We start from the raw sequence: 9,864 nt of genomic DNA on the forward strand, positions 1-9,864 counted from the left end.
CAAAAATAAAAAAAATAAAAAACATTTTTGAAAAGTGTGGGCGTTGCAGCTTTAGGCGGTTTGTGGGCGTAAGAGTGGGCGTGGCAAAAAGTTATTTGGCAAATCGATAGAAATTTACAAGATCAATACAAAAATGCAAAAATATCAAAACCATTTTTAAATGTGTGGGCGTGGCAGTCTTAGGCGTGGCAACATGAATCGACAAACTTGTACTGCGCCTATGTCTCTGGAGTCTGTATGCTTAATCTCAACTTTCTAGTTTTGTTGTTTCTGAGATCTCAACGTTCACACGGACGAACAGACGGACGGACAGTCAGACGGACAAACGGACGGACAGACGGACATGGCCTATCGACTCGGCTATTGATCCTGATCAAGAATATATATACTTTATATGGTCGGAAACGCTTCCTTCTGCCTGTTACATACTTTTCAACGAATCTAGTATACCCTTTTATTCTACGAGTAACGGGTATAAAAAACGACGAAAACTTTAAGTTCTGGTGACCGCACCCACGCAACCTAGAATGCCTAGAGGATTTAAGAGATATCACCCATCATCGATACGTCAGTATTGCTCCAGACGACTACGACGGCTCCACCTCCCCTACAGTGAACACTCACTCAAACATCGTCACTCGTTTTAATAAACATAAACTTAATTATGGACTAATGCTTACATTATTTATATTTTCTTGTCAGTCTCTCATCAGGCAGCGATCACCATTGATCGTCGACTGCTTTTGGAACGGTCAAGGCGACAAGTCCAGGAAGCCATCGAGATCTACAAAACAGGTGGAAACTTGCCCCGCCATTGGCGGTGCTTTTGAAGACGGCACTACAACGGACGTATTAACATGCGTCACCTAATCCTGAAAGACTCCAAGGGATAAGACGGGACGTGCGAACCAAACATGAGTTAGTGTTGTATTTCTCTGTGTATACCCCTGCTTTGGGGTAAGTATATCGGCGTCTTGATGTGTTGGATTCCGAACCCAACACGTCGTAGATGTGAACTGTTTACCATTGTCCGAACGTACCGTTTCAGGGACACCGAACTTGTAAAAAACTTCATTCACTTTAGTTTGGCGCTTTGGTCTCCTTACACATCTCACAGCCTTGAACGAACTCCCTCACCTGGATGGTCATCCCTTGGCAATAGAAGTGTCGTCGTAGAATCTCCAGTGTCTTTGCCATCCCACCATAAGCAGACGTCTAAGTGAGCACGATCTACCAAGCTGTGGGTCAAGTTTTGCGGAATCCTCAGTTTCCATTCCTCTTCTTGTAGCTCATCACTTAGGCATGGGTTTCCGCTGCGCTTAAATATAAGCCCGTTGTCGACTTTGAGGTTTTGTAAGTTCTTTAAATTTTTCTCGGCATCTTGCACTTACTCCTGATAGTCTTCGGCAGCAAATTTGGTTGTTTCAAACCCCAATAAATTTGTTGGATCTTTCAGGATTTCCTCTACGCATCGTGACAGGGTATCGGCGCATCCCGTACGATGCTTGAATGGTTCCCTTGTAGCTGAAGCGATCATCTGATCGATCTGATCGGTGATGCACGTGAACGGCATGCACGTGATGCACGTGCACGTGATGCACGTACGGCCGAATCATCCGAATGGCTAGAATGACTGCCAGACACTACTTCTCCGTGACAGTGTAGTTGACCTGGTGTTTATTCATCTTGGCCGAGAAGAACGCGATCGGCCGCCTTAACGTCGGCGTAAGATGCGTCGCACTGGATGAGTAAATGGACCGGTGCGCTCGTCAGGGCCAACTTCAGATCGTATACTGCTCGTGCTGCGCTTGGACTCAAGACAAGCTTTGTGTTTTTAATTTTTTTCGATGCCTCGGAGAGTGGTGCTGCCAGTGTAGCGAAGTTTTTCACGAAGCGACGATACCATCCCGATGTACCAAGGAAGGCTCGTACTTCCTTCATGGACCTCGGGTATGGCATCCTCTGAGTCGTCTTCAGGCCGATTGTTAACCCAGGCTCTGGGCTACAAGAAGCAGGTTATTCAAATGCGTCTGGAAATTGGGAGCCAGGATTAAAAGGTCATCCATATTAACAAAAACATTGGACCTCAGCTCAGCTGGTATTACCCGGTCCATCAGCAGCACCAAGCGTTGCGCTGCTTCCGAATGGAATCATCCGGACATGGGATAGAATCCATCCTTGAAGACTCGGGCTTCTTCGACTAGCTCAATGGAATATCTTTTCACTCTAGACACTCCTAGGTCATTCCGTTCAAAGGTATGGACCTGACTCTTGACCCTTTCTAAGGCTTCCCTTTCCTGCCCAGACAGACTCCAGGATTCCGTCTCCTCCTTCGCTTCGTCCATCTCCATTTGCCTGACATTGATTTCTGCTGCTTCATTCATTGACCTCGGTCTAGGATCTCCAGATCCGATGCGCTTTACGGCAGCCACCACCTCGCGTCGTTTATATCCTCTGCCCTTAAAGCGGTCTTTCGTCTTTTGAACCTTCCTCGAAACTAGCTGCATGCCGCTCATTTGGTGTTCCGTGAAGACTCGATTCCGCCCCTCTAAATAGCGACGGATGCGACTATACTTCTTTCGCTGGCAATAATCTTATCTGACTGTGACTGGCGAATCTCTCCCGCTTTCGGGATCTTCCGCAAAGTTCCAGCATCCTGCTCTTACTGCGGGTCGGGGTCTGGTGCGGATCACTTCCACCTCGAGAACTCGTCGTCTTCACTTTGGACATGCTCGCATATGAAGCACTCAACGCACTCCCCCGTAAGTCATCTACGATAAACAACAACTTCTTCGCGTTATCGGTTCGCGCTTTTCTGTCTCTCAATCCTTTCTTAACAACCTTTACAAATTGGTGTTGGTTTTTTTTAGGCGTGAGGCGAGTTGCTGCATAGAATGGATGTAATCATCCGCTTTTTTCCCCTGCTGTTGTTCGCGCTTTAGTAGCTCGTTCTTCCGTTCGTGCTCCGTCTGGTGGCCACAAAACCGTTCCATCAGAGCCCTGCGCAACTCGGCTGACATGGAAGCCTCATACCACGGACACCGGTGCTGACGCTGCTGGAACTACAGTCGAAAAAAAAATCCTCCACGGAATTTCGGTCGTCCTCGCCATCAAACGTTACCTTCCAGCGGTCTACATGGAAGTAACGGAGTCCGTCATTGACTCCGGCATTGGCATATCGTCTCTGGTCGTCCTTAATCTCCGCGGTCTTTAGTCCACCGCGACCGCGCAACGTAGTCGCCTCTACCGGCCTTTTGGTATTCCGGTTTGTCGGTCCCGTTGCTCCCAACTTCCCGAGGGCTAAGAACTGGTGGCCGATGCCGCTATTGTGAGCTGGCCCTATCGTCATCGACTCCAACTGCAACAGTTATAACTATTAATATTGTGATTTCACCATTCACTTTCGTGCTGTCTAATATTCTGTTATATATTTAGATCTTTTAAATTTTATATTTATTGTTTCTTGGCTTAATTATACCATATCGTTGCCCTGTATTGTTTTCTAAAATATTTCGCAATATGGTTTACTTTATGTTTTATTTAATTTATATGTGATGATAATTATATTATATTGTCTCATACAAATGTGTGTTGGAATTTCCCTAATTAGCTAATAAGGATTTGATAATCAGTTAATAAATTCGGAAAATTTACCATTTAAAAAAATTTTTTTTTTAATTTTTATAAAAACTAAGGCTATTATCTGTGTTAATTTTGGCTACTTAAACAAGCTGTAATTTTGATTGATAATCATTTTTTTTTCATTTATGTCCTCTACCTCTTCCTGTGTTAATATTTTGGGATTATTATTATTATTATTTTTACGTTGTAGACAACAGTTTTAAACTTATGCTACAAATGATATCGGCCTTCAATAATATTTACTACTTACTTAAGTATTTAGTTACAACAATATTTCCAATTATCAACAATATTTTTACAGTGATTAACAATTGGGGAATTACGGAGTCTTACTATTTACTTGCTATTTATTTGATGGCAGAAACGTAATTGGCTGAGAGTATCAATATTCATGGGTCAGTCTGCTGTGTCCTAGACGTAGTCTTGTGAGAGATCTCTTCTGGGTATATCACAGGTTTTACAGTGTTTGCTTTAATCAGTTATGCTTTCGTTATTTAGGGTTATCGATTCGCTCGACACGTGCCTGGATGTACAGATTTATTCAGCGCTGCCGTAACTCCACTTGCTGTCGCCGACGCCACCAGAATTGACTCGGGCGCTACATTGCATCCTCTGGAATATTCAAACCACTCACTTCGCTCAAGAGATATCCTCGGTCCTGTAGGGCCATCCGATTTGCACCAGCCTTAAGAATCCTAGTCTCTTCCTCCAGGTCACTGATGGAGCCTGGAGCTAGCAGACTACCCAGAAACCCAAAAGCATTCTGCCCTGCTCCCAGCTAAGGATTCATTTGTATCACAGTTCGCTCGCCATCTTCATCTACATTACTATCATGCCGGGCTGCGGATGCGACAAGTCGTTCGGTCATAACTATGGTCGTCGGTATCGACCAACTCTCAAAAAGCAGCTAATGAGCAAACTGCCTAAGGAGCGGATCACACCGTCCAGGCCATTTTTAAGATGCGGCCAATCAACGTTTATTTGCGCATCCGGAGTAAGCCGCCCACCAAGGCCTACCTAGCCGTCTTCCTTTGCTTTCCAACTAAGGCTATACATGTCGAAGGGGTGTAGGATCTCACGATGGATAGCATTATTGCATCACTCAATCAATCCATAACTGCTGGCGCTCAGAGTTCGTTAACATCCACTTTATTCCTCCCAGGGCTCTACACTTTGGGGGCATATGTAAAGCTGCAGTAAAAAGCGTTAAGGGACTACTCAAGTCAAGTTGGTCGATTCATGTTGCCATGTCAACTCTAACGCCCACAATCCCCCCAAAACTGCCGCGCCCACACTTTTGAAAAATGTTTTGATATTTTTTCATTTTTGTTTTCGTCTTGTAAATCTCTATCAATTTGCCAACAAAATTTTTGCCACGCCCACAAACCGACCACAGCTTCCACGCCCACACTTTTGAAAAATGTTTTAATATTTTTTAATATTTAATTAGTCTTATTAGTAAATTTCTATCGATTTGCCAAAAAACTTTTTGCCACGCCCACTCTAACGCACACAGACCACCCAAAACTGCCACACCCACACTTTTAAAAATGTTGTTGATATTTTTTCACATTTTTGTTAGTTTTGTAAATGTCTCTCGATTTGCCAAAAATCTTTTCTTCTGTGCACTTCCACCAGCTGAGTAACGGGTATCAGATAGTCGGGGAACTCGACTGTAGCGTTTTCTTTTGTTTTGTTTATATTTGAATTCCGCGCCTTATGAATGTTGTTAACATAACATCTGTTGTATGATGCTGCCAACTCGTACTACCGAAAGAGTGGCAGATAGGAAGAAGAAGTCTGAAGATGAAAAAGAGCCACGAGAAGTGGAAGTGACTCACCATTATCGATTACAGGCATACTGACGACTGCACTGCACTCCAAGCACATAGATTGGGATACACGGATATCAATCTGATCGACCTCTTAACAAACTCCACATTTGATTATTAGTTTCCCTAAACCAACGGCTTTACTAATTTGTAAATATGTTAATATGTAATGAAAATATGTTATTATTAGTCATAAACAAGTGTTAATGTGGTATGCTAGATCCGTTGGACGGTTTGTGGGCGCTAGACATGAATCGACAAACTTGCGCTGCGTCTATGTCTCTGGAGTCTAAATGCTTAATCTCAGCTTTATTGCTTTTTTAGGTTCTGAGATCGAAGAGTTTTTACGGACAAACGGACATGGACAGTTCGACTCGGCTATTTATCCTGATCAAGAATATATATACTTTATATGGTCGGAAACATTTCCTTCTGACTGTTACATACTTTTTAACGAATCTAGTATACCCTATCACCCTACGAGTAACGGGTATAACAACGATTTGTATGGTAGCGAATTCCAGCGGTTTTATTTACTTTTGTTTTCAAGAAAATTGGCAGGGATGCGCATTCATGGGCTACGAAATCGAGAGTAAGAATATTTTAGAATTAACTACCGCAGATATGTGGCAAAGCAGAGTTCTCAATTCATCGAATGTAAAAATGGAAGCTTCCCAAAGACCACCAAAGTGAGGCAATCGAGGCGGATTGAAACGCTACTCAATATTCTCCACCAGGAATCCAACACTGCTTTGGTGTGGACGTCGCTAATAAATACAAGAATACACGAAAATACCCAACGCACTTGTTTAATGCCCTGTTTACAGTTTCCCTAAACCAAGAGGATCGTAGAATCGAGAGATTGCGGATAAAACTGAACTTCGGCAAGGCCTTGAAGTTGATTGAAGCTTTGAAATGAAATCATCAGCTGATCAGACACCAGAGCCCAGGCGAGGCGTAGCGTTTTTGTAAAATCGACTCCATCATAAAACTTCAAGAAGGGCTCCTTATCATCTTCCGAAAGCCCTTCCAAAACAGCCGGATCATTTGAACACCACTTCCTTAGTTTAATATTGCCTCTGGCCTCAAGAAGGACTCCTTATCTTCCGAAAGTCCTTCCAAAACAGCCGGTTCATTTGAACACCACTTCCTTAGTTTAAGTTTAAGTTTAGTTTCCTCTGGACAAGAGCGCGGAGCTGGCACCAGATATCAAATCATTAATATAAAAGTCAAGGCGAAAAATCTCAGCACCCACTGGAAATGTCGCCTCTTCATACATAGACCATTAACTAGGTAGGTCACACACAAAGCACTGGAAGTAGCTATATTTCTGACACAACGGTACATTTTACAGATGTCTCCTGGGATTGCAAGTGGATGCGAGTGAAAACGAAGAAGAATCTGGAAAAGCTTTGGCTGAATCAGTGGACCAGCCATCAGAATATCGTTTTTGGAGTATGCTGTCCTATTTCATGAGACAATAATGAGGCAAAAAATACCGACAGGGATTGGATTCTTCTGTGCTTTCTGACATATGTCCCATGTGCTCCTTAATGAAAGCCTTGTATTGGGATTTGATGGCTGTATGCTATAGTTTTCTCTCAAGGCTGGCAAGCGAGCAAAGTGTTTACGAAATGCACTTCACAGTCAAAGTCTTCTTTAGTAGCCCGGACAACTCTCCCCCTCCCAAAACCGCCAAAGCAGCACCTCAAGGTGATCTAGTTTGGTTTTCTCATTGGGCGGAACAATCGCGCACGACGATATTAAAGCCTTTCTATTGGAGCGAACCCAGCCTAAAGGAGTCTTTTTAATTGGAGGCAATCCCGGCAGAAGTCTGACTTGACCAACACATAGCAGGTCCTAAAATGGACTGGCGCCTTTCAACAATGCCTATAGACGCGCTGGGGGCGATTGAACTTTGGATCCGCGAGCTTCAGGTTTTGTGGTATGTTTTAGATAAAAACGTCGATGTTAAAGTTGGGCTGATGCTCGATTATACTGAAAGCAATGACCGCAGTGATAGAAGTCAAGTACTCGGAGGTTCGAGATCGCATTGTTAAGTTAACTAACAAACCATCTGTCTTGAAACTAGAGTCACCTATTCCGGTAACATAAGCGGACGACTTTATTTTTCTAAGCTCAAACAAGCGTACAAAATGGGCCGCTATTAAGTGCAGCTGAGAGCCAGAGTCGAGTACTGCACGGCAAGGAACAAAATCCTGAACAGTTTTTTACTTACACAGTGGCAGTGGCTAGGAGTACCACATCTTAGCCTACATCGTTAGCAATGGACCAAGATGGGTTCAAATGGACTCAAGATGGACCAGGTAATGCAGAGGGTTCTTTCACATGATGAAATGAATCTGAGGCCACGGTTTCAGTAAGCTGAAATCTTTCGTGTGGCGAAAACGATGCTAAGGTCCTCAAGTGAAGCAGAGTGTGGTGCTTGGATCCGGCAATTGCCGCAGTTGCAGTGCCTCAATTGATGGCCACTCTTAAGGTAATTTATACAAAGAGACAATCTTTTTGCTTCTCGAAATCGACTTGCTGGATTTAGGTTCTTAAAGCTCTGACAATACTGAAATTAGTGCCCCGAAGCATTACCGAAAGCGCATGTCAGAAGGTTAAGATTTGTGGCAAGAAAGGCTACGCGTATTAGATTTACGATTAGCTCCCACCTGGCGAATAGCCTGTCATTACGAAATTCATAGTCTCCAGAGTCCTGCATCGCTGCTCCAAAACTTATGCTATGGATTCCCACGTTCGAATTAAATTCCGCAGAGAGGGGCCCGAATAGAGCACGAATATGGGCGTTGCATTTTTCCGACAGCTCACGAAGCATTGAAACGGAACCGCTCTGCACTGTCCTCAGCCTTAAAATCTCAGTTACATGAGCCTGAAAAACTAAATTTCGACCAGAAAATCTATTTTGTAACAACTCAAAAGCGATAGCACAGTTGCCCTACGAAATTTCCAGCAAGCGAACGGTTTCCTACAGCTTTTCAATATTTGAAAGGTCTGAATGGCTATCTGTTATCATCGTGAACATAAAGTAAAATCCAGCCAGTTAGCATAGCCTTCAGAGAATTTTGGAAGCTCAAGGTGGGGCATTGACGGTGCCCTATTCCTGAGTTAAGGTTTCTGTGTGCTACAATCGCGCGTAGAATTGATGTGAGCAAAGATTTGTCAGGCGCGCTTTAAGATCTCCCCACGAACTGAGGATTTAAGCGTTATACGAACTTTATCAAATTTCTCACTCAAATCGCTTTCAATTTGATCCAAATCAAGCCCTTCAAGCTTGCTTAATATTTTTCAAAACGTTTGTTGCAGCCTATCGATCAGCTTCAATCTCACATGCAGAACGGAATCGTCAAATGAAATTACCGCAGAGCTTGATAAAGAATCTGAAGTTAAGGGAAGTTCCCCGGCTTGCCAAGTCGATAGCTTTTCCTCGTCGGTGTTAGATTAGTTGGGGCTGTCCTTTGTTCTGCGTTTTTATTTTATTATTTTCTAGTTATCCGGGTTAGGTGGACGTGCGAAAAAGGAGATTTTTACGACAAGGAAGTAAAATACGTGCCAACAAACGACGCTCTCGGCAAAAGCCCTTAAACAATAGTTCATCCAAATCAGAAAAGATATATACATTGAAGACTTCATAAAATATAACATATATAACTTATAATAATAACTCAGTGAGATTGTGTGCCAACAATGACCTCTGAATTTAAAGCCGCAACCAACAGTGCGCAGCTACATAAGCCCATGTCAAAGATAAATATTAAAGAGTGATAGGCTTCCAGAGGATACATTGAAAACAGTTCTTTTATTCAATACATCATCGACGGAACTAACGATTCGTGAGGCAATAAACTAGTACTCTATAATGCGAATTTGAAGAAAAAGTTAAGTGCTACGAGGTTATTCGAGGAAAATTCAAAAGTAAATACAGAAACTCAACGATACCCAAAAAATATTCACAAAAAAGCGATGCCAATAATCAAGCAATGCAGAACAAAAATGTTTAAGGAAATACGAAATGTTACAACTGTGGTGCCAAGGGGCATACATCGGCAAATTGTGAAAACAAGAGCAAAGGTAGAAAAGCGTTCCACTGTAGCAATTTTGGGCATATTGCAAAAGAACGTCCAACAAAAGCACTCTGTGAAAAATGTGAAATGGGCGCAGCCAACATATGCAAGGTTTCATAACATGCATAACATGCATAACAGTGGACGTATATGACAAAAAGTACACTGCTCTGATTGATATCGGAACTAGTGCTCAGAGTATGGGCTAATAATTAATGTAACGAACTGATTTCTAGATTTCTGCTTGCTACGGATTGCAACGGCTAGCGAGAGAGTTTGTTTGTTCGTCCCACCAAATTTAT

This window comes from Drosophila santomea, unplaced genomic scaffold (genome assembly GCF_016746245.2).
Source record: "Drosophila santomea strain STO CAGO 1482 unplaced genomic scaffold, Prin_Dsan_1.1 Segkk101_quiver_pilon_scaf, whole genome shotgun sequence".
Classification (NCBI taxonomy): domain Eukaryota; kingdom Metazoa; phylum Arthropoda; class Insecta; order Diptera; family Drosophilidae; genus Drosophila; species Drosophila santomea.